This window comes from Alnus glutinosa, chromosome 1, assembly GCF_958979055.1.
Source record: "Alnus glutinosa chromosome 1, dhAlnGlut1.1, whole genome shotgun sequence".
In the NCBI taxonomy this organism is placed as follows: Eukaryota; Viridiplantae; Streptophyta; class Magnoliopsida; order Fagales; family Betulaceae; genus Alnus; species Alnus glutinosa.
The window spans coordinates 30064021-30086224 of NC_084886.1; the positions used below are offsets into that span (position 1 = coordinate 30064021).

General features: G+C 35.1%; 3 long non-coding RNA genes across 3 annotated transcripts; 2 read left to right on the top strand and 1 right to left on the bottom strand.

The window, feature by feature from the left end:
* Positions 1-5629: 5629 nt before the first annotated feature.
* LOC133863248 (uncharacterized) lies at positions 5630-7882 on the top strand. Its single transcript, XR_009899380.1, has 3 exons — positions 5630-6090; positions 7526-7557; positions 7836-7882. It is a non-coding gene; the product is annotated as an uncharacterized LOC133863248 (long non-coding RNA).
* A 7201-nt stretch (positions 7883-15083) lies between these two features.
* LOC133880824 (uncharacterized) lies at positions 15084-16280 on the bottom strand. Its single transcript, XR_009902427.1, has 3 exons — positions 16110-16280; positions 15970-16034; positions 15084-15221 (listed from the first exon to the last, which is right to left on the bottom strand). It is a non-coding gene; the product is annotated as an uncharacterized LOC133880824 (long non-coding RNA).
* Positions 16281-16919: 639 nt separating this feature from the next.
* LOC133878293 (uncharacterized) lies at positions 16920-20674 on the top strand. The gene is made up of 2 exons (XR_009901872.1): positions 16920-17815; positions 19454-20674. It is a non-coding gene; the product is annotated as an uncharacterized LOC133878293 (long non-coding RNA).
* The last annotated feature ends 1530 nt before the right edge of the window (positions 20675-22204 follow it).

Genomic DNA, 22204 nt, shown 5'->3' on the forward strand with positions numbered 1-22204 from the left:
TTAGGGAGAATCGAAGATCCGCTAGCTTTCAAGCCGGTGCCAGTGTGTGCTGAAGTATTCGTGTGAAGTCTATCTTAGGGGTCGGCCCTAAGGTAAAGGAATCCATCAAAAACCCCTTCAGGTGAAAGATCTGGTTGGGAAGCGTTCTTTTTGGGCTACACGTCAGAGTTAAAGGTATGACTACTGCATAGGGTTATGTGAGTACGAGTGTCTTGTAACTAGCTTTGTTTTTTGATAGTGGATTTCCTGGGTTTGGCTGCCCCGGAGTGGTTTTTTCTCTTCATAGAGTTTCCACTTCGTAACAAATATCTTGTCTCATTTAAATTCCGCATTTAAGATATTTGTTTGCACACAAACACACACTTGGTTTAAATTAGAAGTCAATAAATTATTTCAAAGATTAATAACTAAGTCAACACAGAAGTAGTGAATTTATTCATATATCAATAAGCTCAGAATTATAACTGCTTGTATCACTTAGTGTTGCAACCTAGAGAGAAAGCCAGAATTTATGGGGTCTAGGTTCAACTAGCGAGTTGGTCAATTTGACCATCTTAGCACACAAAAATCTCTCTTAAAGAATTTTCAAAAGCAGAAAATTAGGGATAAAAAGTATACCTTAGGAGAGCCTTGGATAATGCACATTTTTCATCTCATGAGAAAAGCAACTATTTAGTATGGATGCAACAGGGGCACTTTGCAGATATCAAGTATAAACTCTCAATTATATAAAGACAAAAATAATTAATGCATCAAGAACTGAGACATCAGTTTAACATACATAAGATATCTGAGAAGCTATATAAGGGAACAATAAAAATTTGCATCCTCCCCCCCCCCCCGGCCCCATTTTTTTGTTGAAAATAAAAGACAAAAACAAGGAAGACATACTTAAAAGGAAAATAACATATGTCTAGACATAGCATGTAGGTAAGAGCGAACCTGACCTCAGGGAGAGAGATTTGACTATAGCAAGACAGAAAGTAGTGACGTACTTTCTTTGTCATCCCTAGAATGTACTTGTAGAAATTTCTCAAGGCAACCAAGAGAAAATCTAGGGATAGAAAAGGTGGTTCCTCAAACAGAATGCAAGGCAAAAATAGGATATATAAGATATGACAATCAATGCAATACAAACATACCTGGTATGCACTAGGATTTAGGAACCAAAATCCAAGGCATTCACCCCTCCCCCTCAAGGGGTGAATGGTCTCATCCTTTTTTATCCATACCTGGTGTACCCATGGTAGATGTGATCGGGTATTGCTCATACTGTCCATTCTCCTCAGTATATCTTGTAACAAGCTCAGTGATGTGGTCGATTTGTGTACAAAAATATCAATAATAAAATTACCACTCGCGATAGTATGAATCCTTATAGGATAGGGCTATATTGAGGGTGTCGAACCTCAAGGATTGCGTAAGCATTTTTATCAAACTTTTCAAGATTAAATATAACTTAATTTAAAATATGTTTGATTTGATTTTGTTTATAACTAAGTTAAATGCATAAAACTAAAGACATAAAAATAAAGATTAGTGTGATGAGAGAAAGAATAAGGGGTTGATTTCACCACTCACCGCATAACAATGGTCAACAATAAATTAACAAGGAAAATTCATACTATGCATGATATAGGGCTCGTCTCACTCGAGTAGTTAAGAAATTAACTCTAAAGAATAAGTATAATCCATCTTCGGTTGGCACGAACTGTCCACCTAACCACTAAGATGCGGTACGACCCGTCTTCCTTAGGTATGGATTAGCTATGTCTTTAATAGGATACAAACAATCAATGGAAAAGTATAACCCATCTTCGGTTGGTACGAACTATCTACCTAAATTACACTAAACTAGGGTGTAGTACAATCCGTCTTCCCTAAGCATGGCCTATCTAACCCTCTTGATCATATGTCAATTAAAACCGTTATATAACAATCATTCACATAATCACAGAAAATATAAAGGATTGAGTTCAATCAATATAAAAGACTTTCTAAGACAAGATAAGAAATTCATAATGATTGAATATAAACATTAAAATCAATTCTCACAATTATACAACCATCATTCATATAAAAAATCCCAAACTAAAATACAATCAAACCATTGTTACTTGGAAAGGGCTACATCAACACCCTATTAGGAATTTAGCCGCTCATCGTGGCGCTGGGATGGCCTCCTGCCATGTTTTTCTTCTCTTTAACTTGTCAAGCCTCCAAGAAGAATTTTCTATCTAAAACTAAGCACAAGCACACATTCTCTTGAAGCTTAGAGGTCTATTTATAGAGACTAGGAGAGGCCTAAAAGTTCTAGAAATCTAAGAAAAATCAGAACTTAGTCCTTAGTCCAAGTAAGAGATTGAAACTTCAATCCAAGTAGGAAAATGATTCCAAATTCGTCCAGATTTGTGGTCTATTATTCTAGGGCGATTTTGACATAGTAAACGTCCAAATTATAGAAAATCTATTTCTGACATATTTGTTTTATTTTTTATTATCTTTCCAATGCCATAAATATCTTCACAATACAAGATCTGAGAAGAAAGTTATGATCAAAACACTGAGACATATGCAAAATCCAAATTTGAATCCAATCCGATTTTAACTCTTATTGGAGAAATTCCGATTTAATCATTCCCTTGATTTGATTAAACTTAACTACATCATATAAGTCTTCTATTATGATTGGTTAAGCTTAAACATATCTTCTAGGTCTTCTCAAAGTGTGTTTTAAGCCCAAAATCAATAGAATTAATTGCATCTTTATTTACAACCTGAAAACAATAAAACAACACAAAATCAAACAAATAAAAATGCTAAAGAATTAACATATATAAGTTAAGGGCTTGAATGTGCAACATTCAACACTTATCATTCAGCAACCCTTCATAGGCATGTTTACTATCGGGCTTTTGTGGCTTTTTCTTATAGTGCCTTGATGTGTTCTTCGGAACAAGCTGTTGATGCCGTGGAACCTGATGTCCCGCCAAAGGTAAAGTACCTAATGTGGTCTTAGTAGGCAACTTCTTCTGAGCTTGGAGCTATGGACATTTGGGTCGGATGTGACCAGTGATGCCCAGTGATGACAGGTGGGCAGGCTTATTTCGTTGGAATGCTGCTTGACTTTCTCTACAGAAATATGGCTAGCATTCTTACAAACAATATTGCCCTTACCTTTTTATATGTCTCCTACGCAGAGGGACATATTTTGATGAGGAAGAATCTTCAACTTCACTTTTCCTCAGAGCATCCCGCTTAATCCAAGGCTTGTGGGATTTCAACAAATAACAATTTGGCATAATATGACCAATCTTCCCACAATTATGACACTTAGTGAAAAATCAAATGACTTCTAATATAAACAAGTGTGTGCAACAAAATATCAAAATGCGGAATTAAAGGAGACAAATATTTTGTTAACGAAGTGAAAACTCAATCAAGAGAAAAACCACTCCGGGGAAGCCAAACCCAAGATATCCACTATTCAAAAGACAAGACTAGTTACGAAGCAGTAGCACTCACATAACCTTATGCAGTGATCGTACCATGAACTCTGACGTGTAACCCAACAAGAACGCTTCCCAACCAAGTCTCTTACTTGAAGGGGTCTTCAATGGAATCATTTACCCTAGGGTCATCCCCTAAGATAAACTTCAAATCAGCGCAGCAACAGCACACAACGGCAACGGCTTAAGAGAGACTAACTCTGCACAACAACTCTAAAATATAACTCTCTAAGCACTAAGGAATTCAATACCGAATTCTTGCAGTTCTCAAGCCTAGGGACCTTTATTTAAAGGCTGCAGGTTCAAATGAGTGTCTGGCTTGAAAAACCTAGGCGCAGCTCAGATGGTAGACATAAGGCATCCGGACGGACAACTGTGCATTCGGCTTTCCAAAATTTCACTAAAATTCTTTCCAGATTTGAGCCACGTCCGGACGGTGTTGCCCAGTCGTCCAGACGGTCGCACCTTAACTGCACGCAATTTCCATATTAAGGCTTCACGTGTCCAGACCATAGGAATGATCGTCCGGACAATTGATCTGATGCACACAATTTCCATATATGTAGCTCGCGCGTTCGAACCATTAAGACTGGCGTCCGGACGTCTGAATTTTGAATCTGCGACTTGCCTTATAGATGAGCGCGTCCGAACGGGAATCCACATCGTTCGGACGGTTGCAGCTGTCTTCCCATATCTGTGTTTTAGAAAGAAATCCCATAGCTGATTGAACACTGAGTGGTGTCCGGACGTGCTGCTGAAATGTTCCGATGGATGCAAGCTAGAGCAGTTCGAAGCTTCTCTATACAGAGGAAGGTCTGGACGGAAAGTCCTCATCATCCGGAATAATGATGCTTTGAACAGCTGGGCGTCCAGACGGTATATCACGACGTCCGGACAGCTACAAGGGATCCGATTTCTCTGACTTGTAGACTATGCAGGATCTTCTAGAAAACCTCTAAATAGCTGAATCCCTATGTAAATACATCATTACATAGATGTACTTTTGTCCAACAGAATGCAGCCAATTACAAACTAACGAACTCCCCCTTTGGCCATTCTGAGACAAAAATACTTGATTGGTTAAAAATACAATCCCGGTCCAAATAAAAAATTACTCCCCCTTTTTGTCACAAAGGGACAAAGGGTAAAACGAAGTAATGAGAAAAACTACACAATAATTACTCCCCCTAAATGTCTTAGAAGGACCAAGGTAAACAGAGTAATAATATCCAGAAGTTAAAACATGTTTAACAAATTATCCAAAAATAAGTTGTTTCAAAAACAAAAACCAAGTACAACATAAAAATCAATCAGCCTCTGCCATAGGCACATCATCCTCATCATCACTACTAGATGGGTGATGGTACTTGAGACACTCCTGGAGATCTAGTTGGTTCTGCTTAACACGAAGGTTAATAGACTGAACCTCTTACTACATGGCAAAGATGGACTGCTGCATAGATGACATGGTCAGCTGCATGGAACTCATACCCCCTTGTATTGTAATACCTCAGATTTTTAAGACAGAACACCTTAAAATAGAATTTAAGACCTATGGTGATCAATCCACACTATTAAGTTACTCGATCGACATTATTCTGATAATTTCATATTTATGCACCACCAGTTCTTAATTGATTAATAGACAAACCTAAATATTTGGTGAATTAGTTGAGATAATAATATTCCTAATATTATTATATGAGAAGACTTTATAGAATAATATTATTGTGAAATATTTATTGTACACAATATTATTTTGGCTAATATTATTCATTGTAAGAATATTATTAGTATAATAATGTTATTCAAAAAATTTATATTAATTATGAAATGAACTGGACTCAAAATGAGTTTAAAATTATACCCTAATAAAATATTAAATGATAAAGACCCAATATAAATATCCACAAATATAAGATTAGACATTTTATCCATAAATTAACTGAACCAATGGATTAACTTCATCTGGACAACACATCACACCTACAGCTCAACCCTCTCGTCATTTCCCTCACGTCACTTATGCAAGCCAAACTTGTTGAGCAAGTTTGTTTAGCAACCTTATAAATTAGCCCCCTACTTCACGCAGAAACTGGCACCTCTCAGTTTATTACTGAGCTTCTTCTCCCTCTCTTCTTAATCATTTATTCCTTCTTCTTTTATCCTTCTCTTCTTTTACTTCTTGTTCACTCGAGTAACAGAGAGAGTGAGAGGGAGAAAACAAGAGAGATCGAGTGAGATTGAGAGAGAGACATCACAGAGAGAGAAAGAAAGGGAATCGGTCGAGAGATTGAGATCGTCAGAGAAGAGGAGAGAACCCGGAGACCTGTGCTCAGAGCCGACGAACGAAGACCCGATCAGAGGCCAATATCCAGTGGGTGGACTGGGTCAATGCCGATGAACCCAGATGGAAACCAGACCTTTTATGGTCGCCGAAGGTGCGATTTCCAGCCGATCGTCAATGGTTGATGAGGGAGACGACTTTTGGTGACTTGGAGCACGAAATCCAGCGATTTCCAGAGATGATTCCGACGATTTTTCGATGGTTTTTCCTTAGCTTCAAAGGGAAATTCTCTAGGTAAATTCTTACGAGTTTCTTATGATTTTGTTTAGTTGATTTATTGATGAATTAATGGGTTGTGAGCTTGAATCCTCTGTTCTAGCTTAATGGTTTTTGTCTTAATTTATTGGTTTATTATTGTTGTTTATTGGCTGATCTGGGTGAGGTTTTGTGGTGATAGTTTTCTGGGCAGTATGGTGTTGATCAATTTGGGTATTCCGGTGGTGATGGATTTGGAAATTGATTTTGGATGTTTTCTGTTGGCCGTGTAGTCCTCTATTTTGTTGATGATTTTCTCTTGAGGTTTTGGAAGTCTAGATGTTTCCCCTATTTTGTGACCTTTTAGCCGTATGTGTGTGAGTATGCTTCTTGTTGATTTTTGGATGACAATTGTAGGTTGAAATGTTTGGGGATTTTTCCTGATGTTGGCCATGTTCTACGGGTTCAACAAGTGATGATTTTGGTATTGGGTAGTTGTTGTAATGACTGGATGTAGGGTGTTTTCTTGTTGGACCGATTGTATATGTTTTGGTTATTTTGTTATTTTTCGGGGTAATTACATTTTCCCACCATGAACTACCAAAAAATGCGCGATGTCCCCATGAACTACCAACTCGACCAAAATAGAGCATTCAACTACCAAAGACAACCCTTTTCCCCCCCTTCCGTCAGTCAAAGGGGTTAAAACAAACGGTCAACGGGTCACGTGACCGTCACACGCCGTTTTACCCTCATTTTCTTCCTCTTTTCCCCCCCATGAACTACCACCATCTTCCAACATGCCCCTATGTAAAACGGCACATGACCCGTTGACTGTTTCTTTTAACCCCTCTAACTGACGGAAGGGGGGAAAATGGTTGTCTTTGGTAGTTGAATGCTCTATTTTGGTCGAGTTGGTAGTTCATGGGGGCATCGCGCATTTTTTGGTAGTTCATAGGGGAAAAAGGTAATTACCCCTTATTTTTCCCTGTTTTGGGTGTTGTGTGAGATTTTGGGTGATAATTAGGCCGAATACCACCCTGTTTCGATATGCGCTATTTAGCCATGTGTTTTAGTTAAGACTTTTGAAGTTAGACCGAATTTAGGTGTTTTGAATTATTTGGAAAACTCTATTGGTTGTAGAATTTAAGTGTGCTGTTTTTGTTGGGTTTATCTTGAAGTTGTCTCGGTCATTGATTTCTGAAATTGAGATAATTATTGGATTTATTGTTTTAACTAAATGGGGTTGTTGCCTGTTTTGGTATTAGATGAGTTTTGATGTTTAATAGATAAGAAAATAATTAGGAGTTATTAGAAGATGTTTGTGATATATTTGTAAAAATGATAAATCACCCTATAATGTTCATAATTTAAAAATATGAAATTGACTTACCTAATGGATAGAAGGGAGAACTGATAATGATATCTTGTGTGTGTGTGTGTATATATATATATATATATATATTTATTGCAGATGATGAGTTAAGAGATTGCACAAAAAGAGTTGTAAGTATCTCTATACTTACTGAGGACGAAGCTGGTGGATTTTTCCATAATATTGTGTTTACTGCTTTATTTAATTTGTTTGTGCATGTGAATTTACATGTTTTATTTTTTTTAATTAAACTAATTAATAACAAAGCTGGTGAATGCAGCAGGGCGCGAAGGTATTGCCAGTGGGGCCTTAGGTTCCCGCAAAGATAATAATAATCAAATGCTGTAACCGTAGGTTGTTTCTATATATATATGTGTGTGTGTGTGTGTGTGTGTGTGTATTGGTACAGGTTTTATAAATGAAGATTAGAGCGCAAGAGGTTTTAAAGCTAATGACGCATAGATTGTATTTTGTTTGTAGTCTTCTGTGTTTATAATCTTTTATGTTGAAAAGATTCTTAAAATTTTCATGTATTCTTTTGGGTCACTATTGACACATATTTCCATGTATTTGTTCTAAGTATTTTTAATAGATGTCTAGAAGTATTTCAATTAGAAGCTCTGTCGTGTTATTTAAATCCAAGTCTACTGGATAATTATATTTTCCTCTACCAATTTATAACTCTGATATTGTAGTAATGTCACATAGAAATTGAAAAAAAAATAAAAAAAAAAATCCACTTACACCTTTTTATAAAAGGCTGGGCGTTACAGAGTGGTATCAGAGAAGTTTGCTCTGAGGACCCAAAGACTTGACCTTAGAAGTTTAGAAATAACACAAGAGCTATAGGTATAAACCATTTTTCTAAAAAATACTTTGTGTGGATTTTGATATTGTGTGATGTATGCTTATGTACTTCCATCGTTGATGATGTATGAATGTATGCATCTCAATGTTTTGCTATATATTAGAAAACATATTGATTTGATTTGCGTACTAAATGAAAATTGTACTAAATATGAAACTGCTTTTATTAAGAAATGATTTTGAAACGAGAAAAATGTTTTAAGAATAAACTTTCAACATTTGCCTTGGTTGCAAAAATAAGGCTTAGATATAATAAAAACATCTTAAGGATGGAGTTTTGTGAAAATGATAACTATATTGTCTACATATTTGTATCTCTATTGTCTGATAGCAATGAAAACAATCGACTGAATAAGAGGAAATTAAACTTTTATTCTAAAATGAGAATTAATACTCATTCATGTGTTATTAAATTGTTTTTAAAAGGATTTTGAAATGTGCTTTAAAAAGATTTTGGAACACAATGGAGTTTTTATGAAAACAAAGGTTTAATAAGTAAAAGCTTTTAAAATATGGCACATAGTACCACTTTTGATTTTATTTATAAATGAATGCCATCAGTTTTTCGTATATGACCCTGAGTATAAAATCTATAATTTTATGAATATTGAATGGATATTGCGAGTTTATCTGACCTATCTACCAAGGTACTAGATTGATGATTGTATTAACATTTGATAAGCATTAGTGTAGAATAAACATTTTGTTATCAAGGTCTAATAGATTTAGATGTCTTAGTGCAGAGACCTCTCACCCTGATGATGATCCCAGTGTAAGATGGATAAGGAACCTGAGGTATTTAAATAGGAGTAATTTCATGATTAGAACAATCTGATATCTAGTATTATTTTGAGGTATAGTCATGAAATGCTTTTTGGAGATATAGATTACAGAATCCAGATGCTTTATACCTTGGCAGATTTATGGATATTAAGTTGGTAAATTTATTAAGCACTCTATAAATATTTCATGTCCTTAGCAATAATATTTTCTATGACCAAAATAAGGATAACCTGAGGATCAAAAGATAAATATTGAGGCTTTGAGGTTTACCCGATTAACCCTAAAATGTAAGAAAAGATATGTTATGACTAATGAGTATCCATTATTCCAAATCTGGTATCTTTTGAAGATATGTGCATAAATTGTAGAGTACTGATTTATATGTATATATATATATATTTGAGGAAATTATTTGATTTAATAATTTGATGATATTTGAAGGGATTACCTTTCTATGCGTATAATAAACTTTGGAGAAGTTTGAATATATTAATTGATGAATTGTTGAGGTTTTCTAGAGCTTAAGTTAAATAAAATTTTGAATATGTGATTCATTTATTCTCTTAGAAATCCTTGCTTGATGGATAGGTATTTTAATTATCAAATTTGAGTATTGATTGACTGCATAACTAAATTGGAGTAGTATTAAGGATTTAATCTAATGATTTTTTAGGATGATAGTATTTATGCAGGGATAAGGAAAAAGTCATGGTATTATACAAAGATATAAAGAAACAGAAGTTTGAGGGATTGTGATGATTTTTTGAGACCGTATTATTTCCTCGCACATCTTTGATAAGATTGATTAAATGTGATTTGGGTAATGTAATGAACTCACAAAGAGGGACGCAATACTTTGAGGTATGAATTATTGATCATTCAGGTATTTTAGATTTACATTGCTAAAGTTCTGATAAGAATAATGGTATATGATACCCAAGAGGATATTTGGATCTGCGAATTTTGAAGTTATAAAGGTAATGGGTTGCTGATTTAAATTTTGAAATAGGAATTTTGTGATAATTAAGAAATTAATCATTTAAAGGGATATTGATATGTAAGCCTTTCCTTTTAAGGTATAGATTGATATACGTGACATATGATGACTAAGATTGATTTGCTTTAAGTCATAAGTCATACGAAATAGTAAGATGATAGGTCTCATATTATAACTGACATTGTCTTCTTTCCTATCACTTGAATGGTCGATTGATTATCATTGCCACTCGTGTTTGTTTGATTGACTGATTGATTGTTCTTCTCCACAATTGAACAACGATGACAAGGAGAAAACGTTGACAAAGGCATGCAACGTTTGGAACCAAGAAAGATTTCCCACACCATTGAAGGATAACAGAAACCCTTACATCTTGATAAGCCGTGCCTTGAAAAATGTAATCTTATCTTAATCTTTGCAAACACAAATCACTGGGTTAGAGACTAGCCTAAAGAAACACTGAAAGGAAGCAATGGTCAGCAAAATCAGAATCATGCATCCTTAATGCGAATGCCTACACTCACACCAAGAAGACCAAGAATTAATATGAGGCAAGATCGCTATTGGTTAAGCATACAAGGTAAGTACATAAACCCTCTCGGTTATATTTGAAATTGAGTAGAGCTAGTACTCAACCTTTTGGATTAAGAACTTATATCCTTAAAAAGTACAGTATTAGCATGATAGCTTTATTCCTATAAAGTTAGTATGCGCCAAGACTTTTAGGTATATATTGAGCTATGAATTGGTTTAATTTTGGAACTTTCGATTCCCCAGCTTTAGTTATGATAAATTTGAGGTATGATTCGAGTTACTGAAAAGATTTTTGATGACCTTGTAGGAAAGAACTTAAGTGTTTGATATTGAAAAACAATATATAAAAATAAATCCATTGTTGAAGTTCGTTTGGATGAAAATTATGTTTATGGATTTATAGTATTAAGTGTCTGTTATCTGGAATCATGATAGAATGATTATGACGGCATGGAGACTAGGTTATGATACACACCTTATATCGACGCCTAGCTGATCCTTAGCAAAGTGAGGAATGCTACGTGATAAATAAAAGGAGGATTGTTTCTAAATCAGGTAACAGGAACATGGTAGTTGATTTTGAAATATCTGCTTACTACCTGGACTATATCGAGGTTAAACCTTGCAATGGAATGCAAGGATAATGTCTAAATTACAAATTGAGGTTTATGGACTAATTTGAAGATAGGATTAAGAGACATTATTTTCTTACACCCTTTTTGTGAATAAAGAGGAACAAGAATTAATTGAATAAGGGTTATTTGTGGGAAGCCTTACACTCTAGTTAATGATATCATGAATTTTAAGGATAGTCATGACTGTTTAGACCAAAGTACTTATGATGCAATGTAGATCTGAATTCGAGATAAATTTCTAAGATATATGATGTCAGCCTAGTTGATTGGATGAGACGACTAACTATTTGAATATTGTCATTTGAAGAATCTCAAAGATTAAGATATGACTCAAGGTCAAACAATTCGGAAATCTATTTCAGTCTTTCACTGAGCCGCATTCGAGGATGATTGAGGTAAGTGATGCCTTGATTTGAAATTCTTGCTTAGTGTGATCTATTATTATGATATGATTTATGTTTTGAGGTTTGAAGAATTAAGGGTCAACTCTTATTTGAGGAATAGAAATAGTTAGACCTGGATTTATGTTAAAGGATTTTCTAATGGAAAGTGATGTGGTCTTTTGTTTACCAAAATATATCAATAATAAATAACCACTCGCAATAGGACAAATCCTTGTAGGATAAGGCTATAGAGAGGGTGTCAAACCTCAAGGACTGCGTAGGTATTATTATCAAGCTTATCGAGATTAAATATAACTTAATTTAAAATATATTTGATTTGATTTTGTTTTCTAAAAATAAATACATAAAAGTAAAAGACATAACAATAAATAAAGTTGGGATGAGAAAAAGAATAGGGGATTGATTTCACCACTCACCGCATAACAATGGTCAATTATAAATTAACAAGGTAAATTCATACTATGCATGATATAGAGCTCGTCTCATTCGAGTAGTCAAGAAATTACCTCTAAAGAATAAGTATAATCCATTTTCGGTTGGCACAGACCGTCCACCTAACCACTAAGATGCGGTATGACCCGTCTTCCCTAGGTATGGATTAGCTACGTCTTTAATAGGATACACACAATCAATGGAATAGTATAACCCATCTTCGGTTGGTACGAACTGTCTACCTAAATTACACTAAACTAGGGTGTAGTACAATCCGTCTTTCCTAGGCATGGTCTATCTAACCCTCTTGATCATATGTCAATTAAAACCGTTGTATAACAATCATTCATATAATCACAGAAAATATGAAGGATTGAGTTCAATCAATATAAAAGACTTTCTAAGACAAGATAAAAAATTTATAATGATTGAATGTAAACATTAAGATCAATTCTCACAGTTATACAACCATCATGCATATAGAAAATCCCAAATTAAAATACAATTAAACCATCGTTACTTGGAAAGGGCTACATCAACACCCTTGTAAGAATTTAGCCGCTCATTGTGGTGCTGGGATGGCCTCCTGCCATGTTCTTCTCCTCTTCAACTTGTCAAGCCTCCAAGAAGAATTTTCTGTCTAAAACTAAGCACAAGCACACCAAGCACACCTTCTCTTGAAGCTTAGGGGTCTATTTATAGAGACTAGGAGAGGCCTAGAAGCTCTTGAAATTCCAGGAAAATCGTCTCTTGAGTCTTCTTGTCCAAGTAGGAGATTGAAACTTCAATCCAAGTAGGAAAAGGATTCCAAATTCGGCCAGAATTGTGGTCTTTTATTTCGGGGAGATTTTGGTATAGTAAATGTCCGAATTTAGGAAAAACTATTTCTGACATATTTGTTGCATTTTTTATTAACTTTCCAACTCCACAACTTTCATTGCAATTCGATATCTGACCTAAAAGTTATGATCAAAACACTGTGACATGTGCAGAATCCAAATTTGAATCCAATCCGATTTTGACTCTTAGTGGAGAAATTCCGATTTAATCATTCACTTAATTTGATTAAACTTAACCACATCATATAGGTATTCTATTATGATTGGTTAAGCTTAAACATATCTTCTAGGTCTTCTCAAAGTGTGCTTTAAGCCCAATATTAATGGAATTAATTGCATCTTTATTTAAAACCTGAAAACAATAAAACAACACAAAATCAAACAAATAACAATGCTAAGGAATTAACAAATATAAGTTATGGGGCTTGAATGTGCAACATTCAACGCTTATCAAAAAGAAACTCCGACCCTTATGGATGACTGAGGACATACCTTTAATCGAGACGTTGGACCTTGAATAAGTTTCTTCCTTAGGATTGGGAGGTGGAATTTCAATAACATAAGATAGAATTTTTGTGACGACGCCTTTTTTTTTTTTTTTTGAAAACATACAAACGGATCTTCACAGTGGCACGACTACATGTCGCTCAGCCAACATATGGCACATGCCCCATAACATGCACCTGATAATCAGAGTTACATCTAACAGCGGAATATAATAATCAATGTCCAGTGGAACACATATCATAAGCGGAAATACATCTAATACATAACAGTTAATTACAACAAGAGCCATTTACAAGTCTATCTATTTAAGGCTTATAAAACATATTACACTAATTACATACTAAAATATAGACTCAACAAATACATATGCCACGTAGGACACGAGCCATAAATAAAATATCCAAAATACAGACTACCCATGAGTCTGTGACTTATGACTGTCGCGATATGCTTCAATCATAGCATCTCATACGCTAGGTGAACGAGTCAATATCTATATCTGCAAAACCTGCAACCAAAGTATCAATATCTGCACGGTTGTGGGGGTTACCATATCCGCACAGGTGGAATTATGAGCCCACCGTCTTAGCATAAATAAGTACACTAAGACCTCAGAGGTATACTATTCACTGAGTTTTCGCAAAGAACTAACTTTTCTTTTCTAGTCATGCGTACATTATAACAGCCACCAATTTTATAAACTTTTGTTTGAAAACCCCCATAGTTGATATAGCAAACACCGACTAATAGAAAACAGTTAAAGCATACTACGTAGCTAAGCTTATATATAGAAGTTTCATTGTTGGAAACAATTACATGCATCCTCACCTACTATATTACTTTTGAGTCAGTGAGACTTCGAAAACAATGACATTTAAATCATGCAACTATCCGATAGAAATATACATAAGTTCTTTTCCATTGACACTCTTATGCATACTAATATGTCTAGTAAAACTACTCATAGTATAAAAACATCACTCATAAAAACCATGTTATACATACTGATTGTTTTATGCCTTGGGAATTTAGCCCAAGTATAGTGCTTCAAGGGAATCTAACCCAAGTAAGCACCTCATGGGGATTGAACCCTTGGTAAAGCACTTCCTGAGAATCTAACCCAAGTAAGTACTAGTACCTCAAGGGAATCTAACCCAAGTAGGCACCTCATGGGAATCTAACCCATGGTCGAGGACCTCAAGGGAATCTAACCCAAGTAGGCACCTCGTGAGTTTGCCAAGGGAATTGAACCCCGGTCTTGTTCGTTTGCCAAGGGAATTGAACCCCGGTCTTATTCGTTTGCCAAGGGAATTTAACCCCGGTCTTGTTCGTTTCATGCTCAATGCTCATGCACAAATACTATACATTTAAATTCATCACATGACTTTAACACATGCTTTATTCATAAAACATAAACAGTTCAACATGTCATTTTCTCAAACAATTTGCATAACTTAATTTCCAACCGCAGCAAGCATCGAAACATAGCTTAAAATTCCAACTGCAGCAGGCAATAAAACACTTCAAATCATATCTCAAAACACCAAGTATATTTTATACTCATATCTCAAATCATCTTAAATCACATAAACATTATTATCATATTTCAACATAATTAAATCTACTCAAAACATTCAAAACATATAATTAACATATTGTCGGTTCGATATGAAAAACACATTATTTGCATTCCTATAAAATACATAGAAAGTAACTTTTCTCAGTTAGTAGAATACTCATCTTGGCTGCGCAGATATTAAGCACAAGGTCTCCTAGACACCACCTTGCAATGCGTCACTGTGAAAATACACATTGCACATTATTTGACATTTCTAACATTAGACCGACATTTATCTCTTAAATTGCTCAAGAGCTAACCCTTGAAAAACCCATAATATTTTATGGGTCCCAATTACATACCCATAAATCTAGACACTAACAAAACTCAATTAACACTAACCCAAAGAATTTACTTGGGGTTAGACATTAAAATCACCATCTAGAATAATTACCTATAACATCAAATATTAATCCCAAATTATATTCACTAATTTATAAATTATTTTCTTAATATTATTAACCCTAAAATTATTTTCATTAATCTTTTACAATAATTATTAACTTATTAACATAATTCATTAACACATTTAAAATAACATTAACCCATAAGAAAGTCTTAGGGTTAACCTCGCCAATACTATTTAAACTAAATACCCATAATTATTTATTTTTACTAACATTAGAACATAACCCATAAATAATTATTTTTACAAAACCCATAGCTAATTTAGGATTAATCATCACTATAACCACAATTAATCCACAAATTAACAATCTATGTTTTTAACACTTACAAACCCTAAATTAATTTAACCCATCAAATTAGAGTTTTCAAACTTAAACCCATAATTTATTTTACTAACCCATAACATAATATTGATATTTAAACATTAACAACACTAACCCATAAGGTTTACTTAGGATTAGGCACAAGAAATCGCAATTATAATACATAACCCAAAAGTTAGGGTTTGAGGAAACTCACCAAAAATTTCACCAAATGTAAATCCAACACTTGGAGAGTGTTTAGCAAGCTCCTCACAACAAATCCTAAGAACACAAAATAAACTCATATATCTTTAGATTTAATCTAAGATCTCAAAGATCAAGAGTTTGTAAAAATACCTTAAACCAATCTGTAGAAACGTAGATCAGGCTTCGTAGATCACGTTTCCGAAGTCGGAATTGAGTTTGGACGGTCTGATCTTCGTAGATCATGATTTTTGTATGAAAAACCAAAGAGGATGAGAGAGAGGCGTTCTGCCTCTATTTTTTTTTTCTTTCTGCTCGAGATAAGGCGCCTTATCATTATTATTATTATTATTTGGGAAGGGCTAGATGGCTCTTCCTTTCTTTTTCTTTTTTTTTTTTTTTTTCATGTGAAGGGCTGGGCGGCCCTTCACTTTGTGATGAATGTGGGGCACAGGTGTGCGCCCCACACCTTTTCTTTTTTTTTTTTCTTTTTTTTTTATTTCTTATTTTATTTTATTTTATTTTATTTTCTAATTCTTTTCTATTTCTATTTTCTTTTTATTTTCTAATTCTTTTTATTTTCTTTGGACTTTAACAATATTCTCTTGCATTTTTAATAACACTTAATTAATTTTAATTAATTATTTACTCAAATATGTACTTAATTATTAAATAATGTCTTGGACATTACAATTTTAACAATAGAAGATAAGATGAAATTTCAATATATTACTTGAGGTATTAAAAAATATAATGATCTGACCAGGTACTGTTAACACGGACGAATAAAGTAGACGAGGGACTACGATAAGAGCAGACCTTTACGTTGAAGCAGAGAAATGGAAATGGGAATGATAGGAATGAATTAGATTTCTATGTAAGTATAGATAAGCATTACTAGTTAAAGTAATTCATGATTATTGATAAAGTTCTGCGTCTTAAAATCTGACCCTTGACTTTAGATTTAGAAATCTAAATCTTCATTTGAGAAAACTTTTTAGTTTTTGAATTTCGGGGACAAAATTCTGTTAAAGGGGGAGGGATGTAATTCCCCAGATTTTTAAGACAGAACGCCTTAAATAGAATTTAAGATCTATGGCGATCAATCCACACTATTAACTCAATCGATCGACATTATTCTGATAATTGCATAAAGACCCAATATAAATACCCACAGAAATAAGATTAGACATTTTATCCGCAGATTAACTGAACCAACAGATTAACTTCATCTAGACAACACATCACAGCTACAGCTCAACCCTCTCGTCATTTCCCTCACGTCACCTATGCAAGCCAAACTTCCTGAGCAAGTTTGTTTACCAACCTTACAAATTAGCCCCTTCCTTCATGCAGAAACTGGCACCTCTCAGTTTATTACTGAGCTTCTTCTCCCTCTCTTCTTAATCATTTATTCCTTCTTTTTTTATCCTTCTCTTCTTTTTCTTCTTGTTCACTCGAGTAACAGAGAGAGTGAGAGGGAGAGAACAAGAGAGATCGAGTGAGATTGAGAGAGAGACATCACATAGAGAGAGAGAGAGAGAGAGAGAGAGAGAGAGAGAGAGAGAAGATTGAGATCGTCGAACAAGAGGAGAGAACCCGGAGACCCATGCTCAGAGCCGACGAACGAAGACCAGATCGAAGGCCGATATCCAATGGGTGGACTAGGTCAACGCTGATGAACCCAGAGGGAAACCCGACCTTCTATGGTCGCCGGAGGTGCGATTTCCGGCTGATCATTAGTGGTTGACGAGGGAGACAACTTCCGGTGACTTGGAGCACGAAATCCAGCGATTTTCAGAGATGATTCCTTAGATTTTTCTGTGGTTTTTCCTTAGCTTCAAAGGGAAATTATCTAGGTAAATTCTTATGAGTTTCTTATGATTTTGTTTAGTTGATTTATTGATGAATTAATGGGTTGTGAGCTTGAATCCCCTGTTCTAGCCGAATGGTTGTTGTCTTAATTTATTGGTTTATTATTGTTGATTATTGGCTGATTTGGGTGAGGTTTTGTGGTGAGAGTGTTCTAGGTAGTATGGTGTTGATCGGTTTGGGTATTCCAGTGGTGATGGATTTGGAAATTGATTTTGGGTGTTTTCTATCGGTAGTGTAGTCCTCTATTTTGTGGATGATTTTCTCTTGAGGTTTTGGAAGTCTAGATGTTTCCCTTGTTTTGTGGCCTTTTAGCCGTACGTGTGAGTGTGCTTCTTGTTGATTTTTGGTTGACAGTTGTAGGTTGAAATGTTTGGGGATTTTTCCTAATGTTGGTCGTATTCTACGGGTTCAACCAGTGATGATTTTGGTATTGGGTAGTTGTTGTAATGACTGGATGTAGGGTGTTTTCTTGTTGGACCGATTGTAGATGTTTTGGTTATTTTGTTATTTTTCCCTGTTTTGGGTGTTGTGTGATATTTTGGGTGATAATTAGGCCGAATACCACCCTGTTTCGATATGTGCTATTTAGCCATGTGTTTTAGTTGAGACTTTTGAAGTTATACCAAATTTAGGTGTTTTGAATTATTTGGATATTCTAGATTTAAGGTTGGGCTTTGAAAACTCTATTTATTTGTCCCGTGGTCTAAACCAAATTGGTTGTAGAATTTAAGTGTGCTATTTTTGTTGGGTGTATCTTGAAGTTGTCTCGGTCATTGATTTCTGAAATTGAGATAATTATTGGAGTTTAATGTTTTAACTAAATGGGGTTGTTGCCTGTTTTGGTATTAGATGAGTTTTAATGTTTAATAGATATGGAAATAATTAGGAGTTATTAGAAGATGTTGGTGATATATTTGTAAAAATGATAAATCACCCTATAATGTTCATAATTTAAAAATATGAAATTGTCCTATCTAATGGATAGAAGGGAGAATTGATAATGATATCATGTATGTGTCTATATATATTGTAGATGATGAGTTAAGAGATTGCACAAAAGAAGTTGTAAGTATCTCTATACTTACTGAGGACGAAGCTGGTGGATTTTTCCATAATATTATGTTTACTACTTTATTTAATTTGTTTGTGCATGTGAATTTACATGTTTTATTTTTTAATTAAACTAATTAATAACAAAGCTGGTGAATGCAGCGGGGGGCAAAGGTATTGCCAGTGGGACCTTAGGTTCCCACAAAGATAATAATAATCAAATGTTGTAATGGTAGGTTTACAGGCCAGCTGGAACCTTAAGCTCCTAGCCCCATATAATTAAGCTTTAAGTGAGGAGACCGTAGGTTCTCGGGACTGTAGGTTCCCACAACACGCTAATACGGACCATAGGTTCCATTATGAGAGGAAAGTAAAAGAAAATAATTAAGACATTACGTATAAAATTGTCATATTATTACTATATATTGCATATACACGTGACTATAAAGCCATATCTGCATTATGTTGCATTTATTAAATAAATCAGCATTCATATTATTATTGGAAACAGCGGACTCACTTAGGGTATTCTGTGTTTTTGTTTCTATATATATATGTATATATTGGTACAGGTTTTATAAATGAAGATTAGAGCGCAAGAGGTTTTAAAGCTAATGACACATAGATTGTATTTTGTTTGTAGTCTTCTGTGTTTATAATCTTTTATGTTGAAAGATTGCTAAAATTTCCATGTATTCTTTTGTGTCACTATTGACACATATTTCCATGTATTTGTTCTAAGTATTTTTAATGGATGTCTAGAAGTATTTCAGTTAGAAGCTCTGTCGTGTTAGTTAAATCCAAGTCTGCTGGATAATTATATTTTCCTCTACCAATTTATAACTCTGATATTGTAGTAATATCACGTGGAAATTGAAAAAAAAAAATTCCACTTACGCCTTTTTGTAAAAGGCGGGGCGTTCTATGTATAGAAGCCAAGGCCTCTAAAATCTGAGCATAACTGACATCCTGCTGAGGTGGCGGAGCAGTCTGAGAAGAGGATGCCATATCAGGTACTGCTACAGGAATAGGAGGGGATGGTGGCACATCATCATCCGGATCGTCTTGCCGCAGCTGGGCATTGGACTTTATCAGAGTCTGCTTGCTGATGGGATCCCGGATCTTCATCTTTGGCTCACTAGTTACACCAATGCTTGACTGTAAAATAATCTGTGTGAGCAACCAGCCATATAGGAGACCGGTATTGCCCTCATCACGGGCTTCCAGGATAACCCCCAAAATATGCTTGTACAGGCAAAATGGCAAGCGAAGGCAGATGGCATAGACAAATTAGGCCCTCTTCAAGATCAGATCACTGCGCCTAACAACGGGCCAGAGGTTGTGCTGAACAATTTTGGCAAGCATACGATGTGGAGCAGTCAGGGCATCAATCTGAATAGAAATGGCATGCTCTTCTCCTTGAGGGACAGCATAAAAGAATTCTCTGAGATCATCCAGAGATGGAGGCAAGACTACCTCATTATATGGACTGGCAGAAATCTGGAGTACTGGCACCCCGATGAACTGACTAATGATTTGGGGATCAACAGTGAAAATATGTCCGTCCACAGAAGACTGAAGGACTGCGCCATGATCATTAGTCTGAATAACCTTGAGGTTTGCATAGAATAATCTGACAAGCCTGGTGTACACAACACAGACACAGTTGTGCAGATAACCCCAGTGGTAGGTCTGGATAATGTCGTGGATATTGTCCAGATGAGCCACCATGATGTCTGAACGAACCACATTTCTCTCAGTAATGATTGGTTTGTCCATAATTTTAGCTCTAAGGGCTGCCCTATCTCCTCCTGTCCTTTGTCGGACTCTGCGCTGTGGACTGCCGGAAGACATGATTCTACAAAAATAACCAACAAGATTTGCCAAAAATAATCCAAAAAAAAAAAAAAAATCAGATTCTTGTTAGTTCCTAAAGAAAATCCGGCATTATAATGGCAGTAAAATGGACTTTTCCACAAATTACATTCAACAAAAACACAATATAGTCGAAAATACCACGGAAACATATGATCCCAACACAGCAGATATCACAAATATGCAATTTTTATTCTCAAAAACATTCCCCAAAATAATCAATATTCTAACAGTTATCAAAATACTGAAAAGAATAAAGATAACTTGAGAAAGTATCTGGAATGAAGAGAGTAATGCACAAAAGGACAAAAAGAGCCAAGAATTTGCACTAACCCACGAGAAAATCGCACAAAAAGACAAAATTTTAAGAGAAATGAGTGGGGTATATGGCGGCTAGGGTTTTTAAAACCTGTGGGGTCCTCGTCCGGAATCAAGGAGAGTCCGTCCAAATGCTTCACACTGAAAAGACAGAAACTGAGGGAAAATTTGCAGAAAATATTTTTCCTAAAGTCAGCTTCAGAACACGCATGTATAATCAACTGGTAAAGCAATCAAGTAGCATCTCAAAACTATGCAGAGATATAAAAGAGAGTTCAGAGCACAAAATTTTCCTGTAGATAGAAAATAGATTACTCAACTCATGCAATGCGTGTGTGTGTGAAGACTTTCTCAAAAGGTATGAATTTCACTGATATGACAAAAAGCAACCAGCTTTTCTAGACAAAAGAGAAAATCAATGAAAGATCAATCAAAAGTCAAACCATATAAAGTACTAGGGCCTAGCCACTCTCATCTGATACACTCCCCCTAAGATGCAGCACCTAATTGTTTTACTTTTACCATAAAGGACAAGATAAAATTTTACTTGCACCATGAAGGACAAGATATATTGTTAATTCAGCACAAAAGCAGTGAATATAAGCATATAGCACATAGCTCAGAAGAATAACTGCTTGATTCTTTTTGGTGATGCAACCTAGAGAAAATGCTAGAATTTTTAGGTTCTGGTTTCAACTAGCATGTTGGTCAATTTGGTCATCTTACCAAAAACATCTCTCTTATTTAGAATTTTCAAAAGCAAAAAGTTAGAGAGGAAAAGATGCACCTTAGGGGAGTCTTCAATAGTGCACATTTTCATCGCATGAGGAAAGTAACTATCCATCTTTTACATACACAGAAAAAACTTGGCAGAAGTCGTCATAAACTCTTAATCATATCTAAGCAAAGTTAATTAAAGCATAACGAATTAAGATATCAGGCAAAAATACAAGCAATATCTGACATGCCAAAAAGAGAAAAAAAATTCCTGCATTTCCTCCCAATTTTTTTTTAATAAAGACAAAAACATGCTATATGGAAATAACATCATACAACAAGCATGCAAGGCATGATCAAACCTGTGTAAGCTCACTGTTGCCAATATAGAAAAATAGTCGCCCGACCTGCTT